The 16,958-nt window shown below is 39.3% G+C and overlaps 1 long non-coding RNA gene across 6 annotated transcripts in view; it reads left to right on the top strand.

Annotated features, from left to right (window-relative positions):
• The window catches only part of LOC109457116 (uncharacterized), a 58,717-nt gene that overhangs the window by 29,240 nt on the left and 12,519 nt on the right, over nucleotides 1–16,958 (top strand). For all 6 annotated transcript variants that reach the window (XR_016022091.1, XR_016022089.1, XR_016022090.1 and 3 more), the window contains 2 exons: nucleotides 6,675–6,715; nucleotides 7,391–7,536. This is a non-coding gene — a long non-coding RNA (uncharacterized LOC109457116). The remainder of the gene's footprint in view (nucleotides 1–6,674; nucleotides 6,716–7,390; nucleotides 7,537–16,958) is intronic.

A 16,958-nucleotide genomic window follows, 5' to 3' on the forward strand; every position in this document is an offset into this window, starting at 1 on the left:
TTAATTCACCTGATTCGCTATTTTGATGGCCACTGTCAAATTCAAGAATTATTTCCCCCTTCTGGAAGAAAGAAATTCTGGTATGATGCTTTTCTAAGAAGTCTCCGCATAATAAATGAGTAGGCGTGGAGGAACTAAGGAGAAAAGGGTGAGTGTCTCTCAAAGGGCCCAAACCAAAAAGGATCATTTCAGAGACAGGAGCTTGTTGGGGGTTTATGAGAGAAACTCACTATTTGAACTGTTTTAGTGCTCTGAGGCAGGGGCTGCTTTGTAGCAGCGGGGCTGAGCACAGAGTGTGGCTCTGGTTTCAATCAGGACAGAGAGAGACTCGTTCCCAACCTGGAGAGTGGCTTCTCTGAGCAAGTAAGGGAGGGATGGGAAGAGCCCCTGTAGTTCCTTGGAGTCCCGTCATTGGGAATTAGGAGGATGTTGGAAGGGCTGGTTAGGAGGCCGAAGTCACCTGAAGTGCTTAAGTTTATAAGACACTCCTCTCCAGTGTCCTGGCTCTTTGCATCAATCACAGAAACTAGGAGGTTTTGGTTGTTTATAGGGACCTTCGTTTGCCAGAGTTGAAAATTAAGAATTTTAGATTTTTTTTTCAGGTGATTCATCGAGAGTACAAGCAAGCTGATTTGCCAAATTGATCAATCGAATGTGGACATGGTTTCCCATTCCACCTTGGTCTTGTTAATTAAAAGTGAAAGGTCTCAGTTCAGCCTGTTAGTAAACATAGGTTTAAAGGTACTTGAATGGAATCAACATCTGAAAGAAGACCAGAATTTTCTTTGAAAACAATCTGAAGTCAATAATAATAGTCATGTGAACCTGTTCATTACACTTTTATGAACAAGCCTGAATTTTGTTCCAATCAACAGGCTTTGGAAAAGCCCTAGGAATTGCCCGGTGAAGTTGCTTAGTGATTGCTCAAGCCTGATCATATCAGAAGTCATTGGGTTGGTCTCCCGGTTGTAATCCTAGAGACCTTTCAGGATTTTCCCAGTCAGCAGTTTTTATTCAATGTTTCAGAATTTTCCCAGTCAGCAGTTTTCATTCAATGCTGAGCTGGCCTTCACCAACAAGCATATAAACTAGTGGGTATAAGTCAGAGAAATCAGGCTGATAAATGTGAAGGACTATATTAAATTCCATAGGAAATTGGTGGGGATCCTCAGTTTCTTTGGGAAAATCTTTGACTATGGATTGCAATTCAATTTTAGTCCAAGGAATATAAGAAATTAGGCTTTAGCCTTTTGATCCTCAGAAGGCTTAATTTGAAAGGGAAAGGTTCTGATAGGTTCAGAGGAACAGGAAGTGGGGAGTGGGTCAGAGGCGGAGGAGGAAGATGGCACCAGAAGTGAAGGCTGAGACAAAGGAGCCAGGAAAGAGGTGCATGAGGCTTCAGGAGCCGTTGTGTCCTTCTTTAGTCATTTGTTTGCCTCAGTTAATTTTAAAATTGTGTTTTGCAAAGAAGTGATTTTAGACTCTTGGTAATGTTTGGAAGCCTCAAAATACCAATCAAAATAGGTGTCCCATTCAGCTTTGATAATTTCAGAGCTATGGTTGCCCAATTCAGTTTTAAGAAAAGTAAGTTTGGGGAGTTCAAAAGTTTCCAATAATGGCCATTGCTATTCTAAATTACTTTTGTTCAAATTGGTCCATTTAGTTAGAAATGAGCATGAGGGGGAAGCACAGTTTCTAAACAAAATATTGGCTGGGGTTCCTGAAGGGTGCCCTCAAAGTACTTAGTTAACTGGGATCCCATTTTTCAGCAGCTTCTTCTCTAAAGCAAAAACTTAAGCAGCCTGCAGGCCAAACACCAGCAGAATTTCACTAGGAACAGTCCAGTTTCAAAAAGTCAGACCAAAGGCTGAACAGCAGAGTTTCAATAGGGAAAGTTTGTTTCCAAAAGGAATCAGACCAAAGTCTGAATGGCACAGTCCCAGTGGAATGGCCTGATTTCAAACGAGTCAGGCCAAAGTGTCAACCAAGTACTTGCGGACAAAACAAGGTCTTAACCAGAAAAGGACGACACCTTAAATTCGATCTTAACTAGAACCTGAGGAGCTTCAAAACACAAAGAGCAGAAGCTGGGATCCAGGAGAAAGACATCCTCAGACTCTAGGTTCAGTAGGGAAGCGGCGAGCTCAATGTGTTCTATGGTTACTGCACCTGTTTACTCCACCAGCCTTGGAGTTGTTGAGGGTCTTCTTTGGATCCCCATACGATCCACCAAATAATGTTTCCCTTAAACCAAATAGATGGCCAGGTTTTTCTCCAGCAAAATCGGTTTATTTGGGAACAACAACAATTGCAGTTCAGGACATTAGTCTAATGGTGAACCATGCATAAGTCGGTAGAAAATAAGAGGAATGCTCTTTTATTGCCTAGAGAGGGGCTGTTGTAAACAAAGAGTCCATTGGAGGAAACGGAAAGTTTGAAGTACAGTCAGTTTTCATTGGCTGAGTTATGGCAGTCCCCCATTGGCTGAGCTGTTACGGGACAAGGAGGAATCTATTCTTCCTCCTGCTGAGGGAGTAAACTAGTATCACTTCCTGTGAAAGATGATGCAAGGTATGGCTCTTCCTGTTGGGGTCGGTAGTGTGCGTTAAGCGACATGTGTACGAGAGTTCTCTCTTCTGGCCTCTTAACTCCATTTTATAATAAATGAGGTTTCTGTTTATTAATTATCACAGTTATTACATGTAAAATTGAAATATGTTTTTAGAGAACCAGGTATTGTTTTGGCCCCATATTAGTAGTTAGCTAACGGAATTATTGTTTTTCAAAACTAGGTACTTACATGTTTTGGAATAACTTATGATCCATTTCTTAATGCAAATAATATCTGTACCATTTGTATCCAAAGCATAAGTTTCCTTTATTTTTACGTTTAGATTTTAGACTATAACTGTTCTTTGGGCTGGAAAAAAAATAGTCTTTGGCAAAAGGAATTTACATAACTGGATTTAATATGTCCTTTACAAATTTTATGGCTTTTTGTTTTAACAATTTTTATTGATAGGCTATGTTAACCAATGATTTTGAAGGTCTATTAAGATGTTACATTCCATATAGAAAAATATTTAAATAAACTTGTGTTTTTCTTTTTTATTTATGTGTGTATATGTGTATTTGCTGATGGACTGGGGATTTCTTCCTGAGAAGTCAACCCAACCCCCAAATTCTGAAGTGTTCTCATTATTCAGTTTGGTTTTTAAAAAATCAGAAATTTAGGCAGATCTATTTATATTAATAGACTGGTACTGTCAAGTTAATCCTGTAATTAAAATTCATTACTCAAAGATGTTACTAAAATCTTAGAAACACAAAAGATTTAAACCTTTAAAATTGGTATGGAGATAATGACATTTTCCCTATTCTTTTTTTTCCCTCTCTCCCAGAGTGATTAATTTCACTTCCTGTGTTTTTATTCCATGAGCCATAATACTTTTGCTGAGATTCCTAATTCAGTGAAACCTGTTTGGGGGATCATCTCTGTTAGGAAGACAGCTGCCGAAAAGGCATCCACTTTCCGAGCATGGATTTTAGATTATGGCCAATCAAGACACAAAGCTGGAAGAACACCTGTCAGAGACGTTTTTCTGCAAGGAGATGGTCTCTTTAATCAGATTTCATTGCACTCCAGAAAAAGGTTCATTTTTAAATGGGGGTAAAACAGCATCTGCTTTTATGATTCATCCTCACCATACTTTTAAAGGGAAAAACCCGATTTAAAGCTTATTGATGACATTGTCCTGTGGTAGAGGGAGAAACTGCAACAAAGTGTTTAAAAAGAGCTTTCCCAGATGTTTGATTTGTAACTTTATGCTGTGAAAGAAATCTAAAAATTTATTTTTGAACTTTTCTACATGAATGTCCTTAATGATAGGAATCCTTATGGCAAACATTTAAAATGTCTAAGCTAAATTGTGAATGCATGTAGTGAATGAAACCTGGGAAACTTTCCTCTGTTGAAATCTGTTACATTTATCTATGAACAATGCAAAGTATTATTGATACTGACTGGTGTTTAGAGAAACTACACTCGACTTGCAACTCTGCTCTAATTAGAGGCACCGTTCAGTACATAAAACACAGGTACTTTCTCACCACTGCAGACTATATTGAGGGTAACTATTAGAAGACAAACTTCATTTCACAAACTGTAATTTAATGGTATAACAGTGTGCAGACCGGAATATCAGTTAATTTTCAAAACATTTTATTCTACACCAATTAGCTCAGGTCCTGGAGGGCAAAATGACAAGAGGTTACTCGTTCACTATGTATTTAATTAATTGAAAAATGCTCAAATTGCTTTTACAGTTGTTATTAAAAAGTAGAATCAGTGTTGCCAGTGCTCAACCATAATTGGAACCCCAGGGAATTAAATATTTAGCATTAGTAATGTAACAGCACTTAGGACACAAATTTCTATTTTCGTAATGAAAGCTATACACTGTGAGTGCAAGCGGCTGAAACGACAGCTGTGACAAGTGAAACGGCCTGGGATATTTCAATAAGACACCTCATTGGACAGCAAGTCTTACCACATTACTCGTTTGTAAGAGATCTGCAAGTTTAATTCCCAATAGAAACCCGTTACCCAAGTATTTAGATTTCTAATTGCATGCAGGATGAACAGTTGGGTAAATGTCTTGCCGTAAGTGGCTGAAATGTATAGTGCTTTCTAAATAATCCTATATAAGTTCATGCCTTTGTCAATTTAAAAATAGCGGGACTGTCAGGGAATAAAGATCTTGTTTGTTTTAAGTTTAATTACATTTTAAGCATAAATGCTTTCAGTGTTACAATGAGAAAAGTTGGATATTGGGCTCTAATGAGCTGCAGTGGTAGACGGCTGGAGACCCTAAGGGATTCCCTTCGTAAATTAACTGGATAAAAGTACTTGGTTAGGATATAGTTGATGGCTGAGCTGTTCTTAAAACCCAGTTATAGAGCTGTCTCTCACTCCTGTTTTCATTCTAAACAGCCCTGTAGAGACTTTAACAGCCGCCTGTTACAACTGTTCAGCTTGTCAAAATGTATTATATTACTCCACTAATAAATAGTATTAAAGGGCATTTGACTTCATTTCTCATTTTCAGAGGGGACCAGGTTGAGCAACACAACTGGCTTAGGTTGGCCTTATTTTAATTTGTTTATGTCATTTAAGTAATATTGGAGGTCGATGATTTGCATTTTGAAAACATTTTCTGGGAATGTGAAAGTTAAAAAATATTATGGACAATGGAAACAATTAATGGAGGCTATTAACCGTAGAATCTTTGTCTTAAAAAGATGTATGTTTTGACACTTTTAGCCCACATGCAAAGTATTTGAAAAATCATAGTTAAAGTAACATTCTTCAAAGCATAATTAGATTAATTCCTTTATGCATCATTCTATCTTCCCTTGAAAAAAATAGTTGCAGAACAAATTTACTTCATAATTTTCTTTTGTTTACCATTGTCTTTTTGTCAGTTTTGGGGGAATGTATTCTAACTAATAAGATTTCTTCTTCTTCTCTTTTTATTTATTTTTTTGTGTGTGGTAATCTTTAGAACAATACATGTTAAAAGAAAAGAAAACTGTTATTATTTATTTGATAAGATATCCTTTTTACCCTCTACCCCATTTCACTTCCCTCCCCTTTGGTCACCTGTGCTAACAATTTGATAATATATCAAACATTCATAACATTTTCAGTGCATATTATACCCATGGACACACAGATATATATAAGGTTGGTGCAAAAGTAATTGCGGTTTTTGCAATTATTTTTAACCTTTTAAACTGCAATTACTTTTCCACCTACCTAATATTTATGTGTATATGTTACATATAGCATATTTAAAGAACATACTTTGGATCATTCCGTAGAAGTCAGTGAGTTGCTTTTTCCCCCCACTTAATTGATTATAGACATCTTCCTATATTGGGACCCAGATCTTCCTCATTCTTTTAAAAAGTTAATTGTCATTCCAAATTTTGGAGGTAAAAAATTAATTTATCTATTGCCTACTGATGTGATTTAAAATCATCTCCAGTTTTTGTTGTGGCAAATAGTGTTACAAGGAACTTCTGAGTGTGCCTAAGTGTGTGTTTGTGGCACGTATGTGTACACATCATAACAAAATATGGGACTAACATTTATTGAATGATTACTCTATGCCAGGCATTATTCAAAGCACTTTACATATATTAAATCATCCCATATTTGCAGTAAAGACTTAGGATGTATTATAAGCCCTATTTTATATATAGGGAAGCTGAGGCACAGAGACGTTAAGTAACTTGCCCAAGGCCACAGGTAAGTAATCAGCAGAATCTGGCTTCAAATCCAGACAAGCCAGACTCTGACTTCTTAACCAATACAGTGTGCAAGCAGAAATACCTTGTCTTTTTCTTGTAATTTTCCTTTCCTAATTAGTGAGTTTGAATGTGGTTTCATATATTTATTGCCATTACATTTCTTCTTCTGAGCAGTGGCCTGTTCATGTCTTTTGCTCATTTCCCTGTAGCGTTGTCTTCTTATCAAATTACAAAAGCTCTCTCTTGTCTCTTTGTTATACTTTATCAAATATTTTTTCTGTTGCTTTTTACTTTGTTTTATTTTAATATATTCAAGTTTCGCTTGTTTTATTTTAATATATTCAAATTTTGCTTTATAGATCGAAGTGTAAGGAAGCCTTTCATCACCCCAATATTCCAAGTATGTTTTCCTACATTTTCTTCTATTAATTTTTTTTAAGTTTTAATCTTTAATGCGTGTGTAATTTATTTAGATGTGTGGTGTGAGAAAAAGGTCAAACCTTTTAATTCCAAATGTCCACAGGTTCCTTTTGTAAATTGACCATTTTCTTTTCTCCATGGTTTGAAATAAGACCTTTGTCTTATATTCCACCGATGCTATATCCCACTGATACATGTTTTTGGAGCACCAGTTTTTCAGAATCTTCCATTTGTCTAATCCTGCAACATTACACTTTTTATCACCATAGCATAAATGTAAGTTTAAATCTTTAACATTTTAAAAAATATCTATCAACTACTCTTAATCTTACATTATAAAAATAATGCCTATTTGTGTTAACACATACAAATAGTTTACAAGGGTATAAAGTTGTGGAAAGGAGAGGTGTCCTAATCCCCAGTACCTGTGACTATGCCCCATTACAGGGCAAAGGGAAATTCGGGTTGCGGATGGAATTAAAGTCATTAATCAGCTGACCTTAAAATTGGGAGGTTATCCTGGATTACCCAGGTGGGCCCAGTGTAATCACAAGAGTGTTTAAATGTCCAAGAAGGAGACAGAAGAGTCAGTGTCAGAGTGATGCCCCGTGAGAAAGAGTCAACTGAGCACTGCTGTTTGCTGGCTTTGCAACAGGAGCCAAAGATGGCGGGCCAGCACCAGACACCAGCCAAGGCAAGAAACAGATTCTCCACTAGCGCCCCCAGGAGAAAGAAAAAGCTCTGCCAACACCTTGATGTTTGCCCAGTGAGACCCAGTTTGGACTTCTGACCTCCAGAACTGTAAGATAATACATTTGTGTTGTTTAAACTGCCATGTTTGTGGTAATTTATTATGGCAACAATAGAAAACTAATACAAAGGGGAAAAGTAAAAATTCTCCATTTACTACTGCCCTCTCCAGTCCCCCACCCTCTAGGTCCAGTCTGGACAGATTATGACTCAGAACAGATTTTTGTTTTTTGGAGGGGAGGGAGTAAGCGTGGGGGGAAAGGAGGCCCTCTGTAGAATTGTGACTCTGCAGAAATTTTTATAGTATGTTTTGATATTTGTTAAGGCAAGTCTCTCTTTTTTTTTTCAAAAGAGATTTTCTTACACATTTGCTTTTTCAAATGAACATTTCACTCAGTTTGCAAATGCCATTTAAAAATTCCTCTGAGATTTTGATTGGGAATACATCGAATTTATAGATTAATTTATGAGGGGATGAATATCTTTCTAATCTTCCTATGATATCTCACAATAATAGCTGATAAAGATTTGTTGAGTGAATGAATATGTACTTTGCTTTGTTTTTGGAGACGAGAAGGGAGTAAATATTTGATTATTTTCTAAATATTTTGTATTTTCTTAAAATGATCCATTGCACTTAGATTTGCAATTTATCATTACTAAGTCCTACATACTATTTTCATTTAAAAATCTTCCCCATATCTATAATTATGTCCACTTTCTTAATCCAGATGTGGTTTACTTTGATTTCTCCACTTTTTTCTTTGTCAGACTTGCCAGAGTTTTATTTTATTGATCTTTTCATAAAAAATGATTTTGCTTTTATTGATACATTCTTTTTTTAATTATTTGATTTTCCTTTCATCTTAATTCTCCTTCTTACTTTGTTTTAGTTTATATGATTGACTTTTTTTTGGATCTTATAGCTAAATGCCTACTTTGTTTATTTTTATTATCTCTCTTGATTTTTAGTAAGTATTTTTTAGGCTATGAATTATCCTCTAAGTTTTGTTCCGGCTGTGTCCAGTAGTTGTATATATATATTGCTTTCATTGTATTTTATTACTGAATAGTCCATAATTTTACATTTTTATTGTTTTCTAACTAAGGAGTTATTTTGAAGAGAGCATTTAAAAAAGAAGTGGTTAGAGCAGTATTTTTTTTGGGGGGGTTGCAGATAAAGAGGAGAGAATTATCCATTTATTGTTTATTTCTTATTTTTTGTTTTATATATAGCTAAAGAATGGGGCCTGTATAATTTCCACCTTGGATAATATGTTGATATTTCCTTTGTTATTCAAATACTTAATTTTTGTAAACATTCCATGCATGTTTAAAAAGAAAGTGTATTCCCTTCTTAGGAAAAATATCTTAAGTCTGGTTATTAAATCAAGGTTGCTAATTTTGTATTCAAATACTCTAAATTCTTATGCTCCATATACCTCACCTCTGAGAGCTCTGATTTTCAGAAGTTCTACTGTTTTTTTCAATAATTTGTTTATATATTTTGATGCTTTGTTTTTTCAAACTCACTAATAAGGAAAGGAAATTACAAGAAAAAGACAAGGTATTTCTGTTTGCACACTGTATTGGAGTGAACATTTGATTTTCTTTTCTTTTTTTTGTGTAAAAATATTTATTTGTACTAATGTTTAGAATACAGGAGCGAAAGGAAGGAAGGAAGGAAAAAAGAAAGAAAGAAAAAAAGAAAACTTATGAATTTTTTTACTTAACAATTTTAGTCTGGTGTTATTTCATGGTTTTTGTTGTTGTTTGTTTTTGGTTTTGTTTTGTTTTGTTTTGCTTCTCCCTCTGCTCTAGCCCTCAATTGTTGAGCCTTGCTCAGGTACATGTCTCCTTTTGTTTGGCAAGCAATTCTCAGGGGCAAACACTGTAGCTACAACCCCCCTAGCTGAGGGTGAGAGTGGGATCTAACAAACAGGCGGGGTACTGGGCTGAGCAGAGGCAGCCCCGGACGGCGCAACACTGAGGCACTCTCTCTTAGCATCTGCGGCTCTTACAGGACACTGAGAATGAGTGCCTTCCTACATATTGCATTCTAGGTGCCTCACCTGCGTCACCTAGTCCCAGCCCTGCTAACAGAGTCTGTTGTTCTCCAGGTAGGCCTTCCAGTGATCTTAAAAAATTGCCCATCTCCCACTCTGGGTCTTTAATATTTATCATCAGGGCCACGCAATTCTTACAGCTGAAGCCTCTCAGAGGAAGTGGTGTTGGGTGAGGAGTGGGAGAAGAATGGATGTGTCCAGGGAAAAGAAGACTAGTTCAGATTTCGTAATTGCCTAACTGTAATTAGTGTACAACAGAATTTCTGCATCTATGAATAACTTGAATGCCAAGGCAAGGAGCTATATAGAGACTGGCTGTGGACAAAACAAGTAAAAAGGTGTATGGAGCCCCCACACACCAACTCTTCCCCATTTTCTGAGTTGATACAGGGGAAGAGTTGATGTAGTGGTAATTTTCCCATTGTGGAAACTTCTGAGACTTCTTAAGATTTGGGTCTGATCTATGTCAGTTTTATCACAGATGTTTTCTTTATTACACTAGTAAATAGCTGAGAAGGTCCTGAAAGTTGCTGGGTGCTTATGTTGTCAGAGCTCTGTGGACAGGCGAGATAATGATCCCTGCAAGAAAGCTTTGGAAAGGCGGCATCCCGGACTACGGGTGACTCGTGAGCCATCCCCCGATGCTTTGCTGTTGCTGAATCGATGCTTCCTGATCTTCCTAATTCCCTTTCCAACCTCTAGGCCTTATGTTCTCTTTGCCTGGAACGCTTGTCGCTTCCTTCAGGCCTCAGCTTAGCTATCACCTCTTCAGAGAGGCCCTGGTTCTCCACTTTCTCTATCATGCATTGCCTTTCCTCTCCAGGCTGCAAGCTTTGTCTTTTAGCACTCTTTACTCACAGTCTGAAACCTGCTTGATACATATTTGTTGAATGGAGAAACGAGGCGAACCAAAGTAGGCCTAGATTATTCTAGACTGGAGGAAGTATGACGTTTTCCTTCTGTCTGACGCGGAGGAAGCTGCCATCAGGACCCCTGTGTTGCCCTGCAATGGGCCAGGTCCATACTGCTTTATGAAGGAGTGTGGTGGGGATCCCTGTGGAGAGGAAAATTCTGTCCACTCCTCACTCCCCTCCTCTCTGTGTTCTCGCTGTGATGACTAAAACTCTGTCCCTTTTGGAGAAAAGCATGCAGATCCGTTCTCTGTGGTTGGAAGTCGATAATGTTGATCATGAGAGCTCATGTTTACTGAGCATTGACTATGTGCCAGGCGCCATGCTACATGTGTAACACGCATGATCTCAGTTAATTCCCATGAGGGGATAGATTATCCCCACGATTCCTGTTTTTACAAGTGAGGCAAGTGAGGCTCAGAGAAGAGAAGTTCATGGGATCCATGCGTGAGAGAAGTAGGACTTGCGCCCGGTCTGTCTGCTGCCGAAGCTTCAGCTGGTGTCGTCCTCCTCTACTGCTTTCTGTGGTTTCCTCCCTCTGCCTGCAGCATCACGGAGGTGCTGGCTGGAGTCTCAGAGGAAGAAAAGACCATAGAGGTCCTCTACCTGGCTCAGTTCTATTGGCCCTGAGGAGAATCCGAAGGTCTGCCATTTCCAACCACTGATCGACTGCCAGGTGGGCGCCGCCATTTTCCGTTGGTTCCTCACCCGAAGCAGGAGAATGGGCGGCTCACCCTGCAACCGGGAGCACAAACGCTGGCCCACACCAACTGTGGCAAATGCACACAGCCCTTGGTCCACGGGATAAAGGACGCTGCCCTAGGGAGTAACGTTAAGGACAGTGCTTAGCCTGAGAAAGACACTCCAGGGACCTCTTCTGACATATATTTCCTTTTGACTTATAATTAGTATAAAACACCTAATATTTTAGTGGCCAGCTTTCCGAGTCCCCTGTGCCACTGTGCTTTGTGTTCAATGCAACACTCTCGCAACCCAAAATTACAGACTCATGGGACAATGTGGAATAAAAATGGAAGGACACTGTTCCAAGGTTTCCCATACAATACAAATTTTGGACTAAAATCACATGACAGTTCTCCCCGCCGCCCCTACTAAGTTCATCGACTGCCATAGTTCCTTAGGTTTGAACAGATTTGTGGTCAAGGGGAATACCATTGAAGTAAGTAGTAGATTTCACATCCTCCTGATGTTTCTGTAGCTGCCACATGTGGCCAAGTGTTAAGTAGCTGAACATTTCTGCTTGCTGGCTGCCAAAGTCAGCCCTCACCTCCCAGGGAGCTCCTTCTGACTTCAAAAAGCATTCCATGGGTTGCAGAGAGGAAACCTGGGAGAGAGTTACCACTCAGGCTGCCTGAATTCATTTTCCATCTCTGCTTTGCAGTGATTAGAGCCATGCTGGAGCAGGAAGTACAGAGAAATGTGAGGGTTTCCTTCAGGAAAGGTGCTAGGAAACCCTGATGTTTACATGAGAACTTGCATTATCCTAGCAGCAATATTTTTTAAAGCATAACTAAAACGTAATTTCAATTGGGAAGGTCCATTGATCAGATGTGCAAGGTATGCTGAATCAGTTAAGGAAATCCTTGTTATATATAAAAGCTCATCTCTGCATTTCTTAGGAAAAAAAGCAGTAACTTGGCATGTATTGCACAGTCCGACAATTCTGCTGGTGGCAGGGAAAGCCAGCCTGAGAAGGCACTGCATACAGAATGGCAAATGAAATGTGCCATTTACAAATCCTCACTATGCATAGCTGGAAAGCATGAATGAGGCTGGAATAAATATAAGCTAGCCGGACACCCCTGATCTGGGAAAGTCTTAATGGTGGCTAGCCTGTCGAGTTTGATTTTGTTTTTCTTTTGCCTATTGGACTTTCTCAGAGCTCAAAGAGTTCTTTAAAGTCTTCTAAATAGTTTTCTATGTAGAAAATAAATCAACATAGTCCTCATTTTGTTCTACTTTTATATTTTGACTAAAAATTTAAAGTAATAATCTTTTTTGTTTTTAATTTGCAAACTTTTGACAGAATTTTTAGCACGGTACAATAGGTTACTATTATATGAGCCAACTTACCCGAACCAATTTAACAGAGATGTTAGCATAATTTGTTAGATTAAATGAACAGTAATAGGTTGATTTTTAGTGTAAAATGTGACCCGTCAGCCAACATTTACTACACATCTCTGTGTGTGTAGATACTGTAGGCCTCACGTGTTCAGATGAAATGACTGACTAAGGTCATTGAGGCTCCTCTTCACTTTCCCCTCTGCGGTGATGCGCACTGAGTCTGACGACCACTGGCTTATGATTATCTTGGGGAAGAAGGGGGTGGGGCCCTCTCCGTGCTTGGAGTTGTTCCCCAGTGTACTGCGCTTGACTTGAGTCAGTCTCTGTATCACCCTGTGTTTCTGTCTCTCTCCCCTTGCTAAGCCATGGGGTGGGCTGTGGTTGGAGTTGAGCAGGGAGTTTTCTCTGTGTGAAGCTCATTGAGCCATTTGGGGCTTAAATCCAGGTTCTTAGACTTCTTAGCACCTTTCTTTAGACAGCTGGGCTTGGCACTTTGGATGCAAACTCTAATTGTTAATCATTCGGAAGGGCTCTCTCCTGTGGGGCCATAGAGGGGACTGGCTCAGCGGCTACTACATCAGCACTGACTCACCCAAGTGTGAGCTTTGGTCCTCAGTGTTGGAGCAGTTTGGGCCTTATGGGGCCAGTATGTTCCCTCTCACATTGCAGGGGACATCTCAGGGGCAACACACCCCCTACCTAGCCTACTCCACCACACGATGCCATTATCAGTGGTGACATAGTACCTAGAGGTTGAGAAGCCATGGATACAAATGTCTGAACCACACACCTATCTTGTAGTGGCAACCGAAAGAGTACAATGGGGACTTCTTGAGGAAAACCTTGTCTTCCTCTGAAAATCGGTGATTTTCTCGGTTAGTCACCTCAAATTTTAGAGCAACCTGAAAACTGATTCAGCTGATACACATTGTTAGCTCAACAGAATGTTTTCTTTATGTTCTTAAATAAAAAAAGCTAAATGTCACAAGAAATATATGTATAAAGAAAAACACATACTTCTCAGTGAATCCAGAATTGCTGACTTATACGTACAGTGTCAAAATACTGTATGCACAGTAGCCTGAGTCTTTGGTAGGCCTTAAACTTCAAAGATGAGTGTCAGAGGGGCCCATTAGCCAATTTCCAGATCCAGAATAGTAACTACGTAACACATTTACTCCTGTCCTTCTCCCCACAAGTTCAAGCAGCGCTTTCTAACCCACTTGGCACTATTTTCTGAGCCCAGATGTGTCATCAGAATCTTCTTCAACGTAAGCGTTCAAGTCAAATGATTGGAATTGGCTCTTGAGGTGACATTTATATGCCAGCTCTGATCTAGGTAGCTTCTTTCAGTGACATTTCAGTGTACTCTGTTTTTTTGCTCTGTACTCGTTTATGTTTGGATATTCCCACTCTCTTTCTGTATGACTTCTGTGTATTACTGTCAAAATGGTGTCAATTTCCAACCTCGACTTATTACATGTGTTCTGATAGCTACTGGGAAGGAAAGGAGCTTTGCAAAGTCACACACAGTTTAACATTACATTGTGATGAAGTATAATAGTAACTGCCTTGTAACTAGTGTTTATCAGTTTGAAAAGTGAAACATAGTCAGTCTTTTAAAGTTTCATAAAAGGTCTATTGATTAGAAAAGAAATATTTTTCAGATTATGTTTTAATACCTTTGGATACATATCCTTTAAGCCAAAATAAAGTCTGTGCGTGTGTGTATGTGTGTGTGTGTGTTCACAACTGAACTAATAGTAAAACCATTTATTGAGATTACTAGTTGCCAGGTACTATGCTAATTATTTTAAATATATCTGTGTTAGTTTCCTAGGGCTGCCATAACAAAACACCGTAAAATGCGTGGCTTAAACAACAGAAATTTATTTTTTCACACCTCTGGAAGCTAAAAGTCCAAGATCAAAGTATTGGCAGGTTTTGGTTCTCGTTAGTCCTCTCTCCTTGGCTTGTCGATGACTACCTGCTCCCTCTGTCTTCATACAGCCCGTCTTTCCTCTGTGTATGTGTATCCCTGGTCTCTCTGACAGGACACCTGTGAGATGGGTTAGGGCCACCCTAACGCCTCATTTTAACTTTGTCACCTCTTCAAAGGCCTCTCTCTCCAGACAGCCATGCTCTAAGGTACTGGGGATTAGGGCTTCAACATATAAACTTGGGGAGCAACACAATTCAGCTCATAACAGTGTGGAAGCCTCAAAATTTTTGAAATAAAGATATCATAATTATTTCCATTTTAGAGATAGAAAAACAGGTTCCCAGTAGCTGAGTCATTTGCCTGATGACATGCATATAGCAAGCCTAGCATACCATTTATATGCTCTGTATTTCTTACAGAGTTGGGTGTGTCAGAGATATCATTAAGTTTATGAAATGAGCTTTAAAAGGCCCATTGAAATTTCTAGATTCCTTTCAAAGGAGGTGGATGTAGCAAGGTTGTTAATGAAGCTTCTGCTATTTACCAGCTATGTGACCTGGAGCTGGTTACGTCACCTCTCTGTCCCTTGGTTTTTCTCATCTATGAAATGGGAATATTAATAGTATCTACCTGAGAGGGGGCTATTGTGAGGAGGATGCGAGATAATCTACATAAAGTCCTTAAAGCAAACAGTCTACACATAGCAGTGATTATATTAATAGCTATGATTATATAGGATTATCATTCTGAAAAGGATGCGTTTTTATAATGGGACAGTGATTATTATTCTATTTTAACATTTGATTATTATATGCTGGTTATTTGGATCTATATATTATCACAGTTTTAAATACCATGTTCAGTGTGTTGTGTCATTTTACGTTGGCAACGTGTCAGAAGTGGTTGTAATATGTCAAAGTGACTTAATTCATTGGCTGTGTGTCATAAATGTGACAGGGCACTGATAATCGGACCAACACGACCTGCTTTTAATGCATGTTGGACATACCAGTGGGGTTTTCTTGGAGTTAGGTGACATGCTGAGCTGTTGTAGCAGCTGAACAATTTTCTGTGGACTAGTTCTGGCCAGTGGTAAATGGAAATGGCGTGTGTTACTTCCAGAAGGAGCACAGAAGAGTGAGTGTGAGTCCTCCATACTCTCTTCCCGTCATGGCAACCTGGGAGCCATGTGTTGAACTGGCAGTGTCACCACCTCGAGGCTGGATTGCTGCATCACATGGAAAATGGCAACCCTGAAATCACCCAACTCACAGGGGAATTTGTGTCAGGAAGACAAACCTGTATTTAACCACTGATGTTTTGAGGTTTATTTGTTACTGAAGCATAGTCCAGCCTATCCTAATACATCGAGTCCCAGAGAAAATAAGTTACCTTGTCATGATTTCATGGGTGCTGATTAAAACCTCCCACTCAGATCTATGGCTACAAAGCACCCATTAGCCTTTCTAATATTATCTCTTTGATTAGGACAGGGAGGAGGGCCGAAGTCCAGAATGTGATGTTTTAATACCCCTAGAGTATCCTGGTACGGGACGTTACAGTGTAATTTTCTTTGTCTTCTTACTCCTCACCAGCCTGCAAGTGATGGTGAGAGGAAACAAGTTAGTGGCTGGGTTAATGGATGGCAAATGGTATTTATTCCCCTCACCCCAGATGGTTTGACTTGAACCACCCATCTATACTCACAGGCTGGATCCATCTTATGACCAGGGACGTCAGCAGAGGGCTGAGTAGGGTAAAGGAAGGAGTCAGAGCCCTGGCTTAGAGGAATCACATATGTGGTCCATGTGGGTCTGGGCTTATAACAGTGTAACCCTGCTGGAGCTTCTATAGGACTCCAGAGTGTCACACTGATTGTGTGGCGGGGCCAGAAAGTTGGCTGTGCTGCCCAGAATGGGTTATACCAGGTTTGTAAGTGGTTATTCGCAAAGATTTGGTGATTTATACTGGACATTCATTCATGTGTTCACTCATTGTCATTTTTAATATTTCCAGATGTTGAAAAAAGAAAGACCAACAAAACCAGTGCCCCTGTTCTGCAGGGGCTAACCATCTTGATGCTGAATCAGAAAAGTAAACAATTATAACACAACACGATAGATACTATACTTTATAGAGGCAAGCATGGAGCTCCACAGAATTGCCAAAGCAGGCGCCCTGATTCAGCTGGGTTGGGTGTGGGGGTCAGGAAGGTTTTTCCATAGGAGCAGCCCCTGGACAGGGTCTCGAAGCCCAGCTAGTTCAAAAAAGAATGGAATTACAAAGTCAGTGTCATTCTGACCTTGAGATTCTCTAGGGCAGCTAATCTCAGGGCCTTGAGTCCACACAATCCATAAATAGGTCTCAGAGATTCTGTAAACCCCCTGAGGTGGACCCAGGATTTTGTGTTCAGCTAAACCTTTCTGATCATACTTTTATCAGATTCTCAAAGTTTTCCATGGCCTC

The sequence above is a fragment of the Rhinolophus sinicus genome, chromosome 8 (genome assembly GCF_057876585.1).
Source record: "Rhinolophus sinicus isolate RSI-liver-muscle chromosome 8, RSI-T2T, whole genome shotgun sequence".
Lineage (NCBI taxonomy): Eukaryota > Metazoa > Chordata > Mammalia > Chiroptera > Rhinolophidae > Rhinolophus > Rhinolophus sinicus.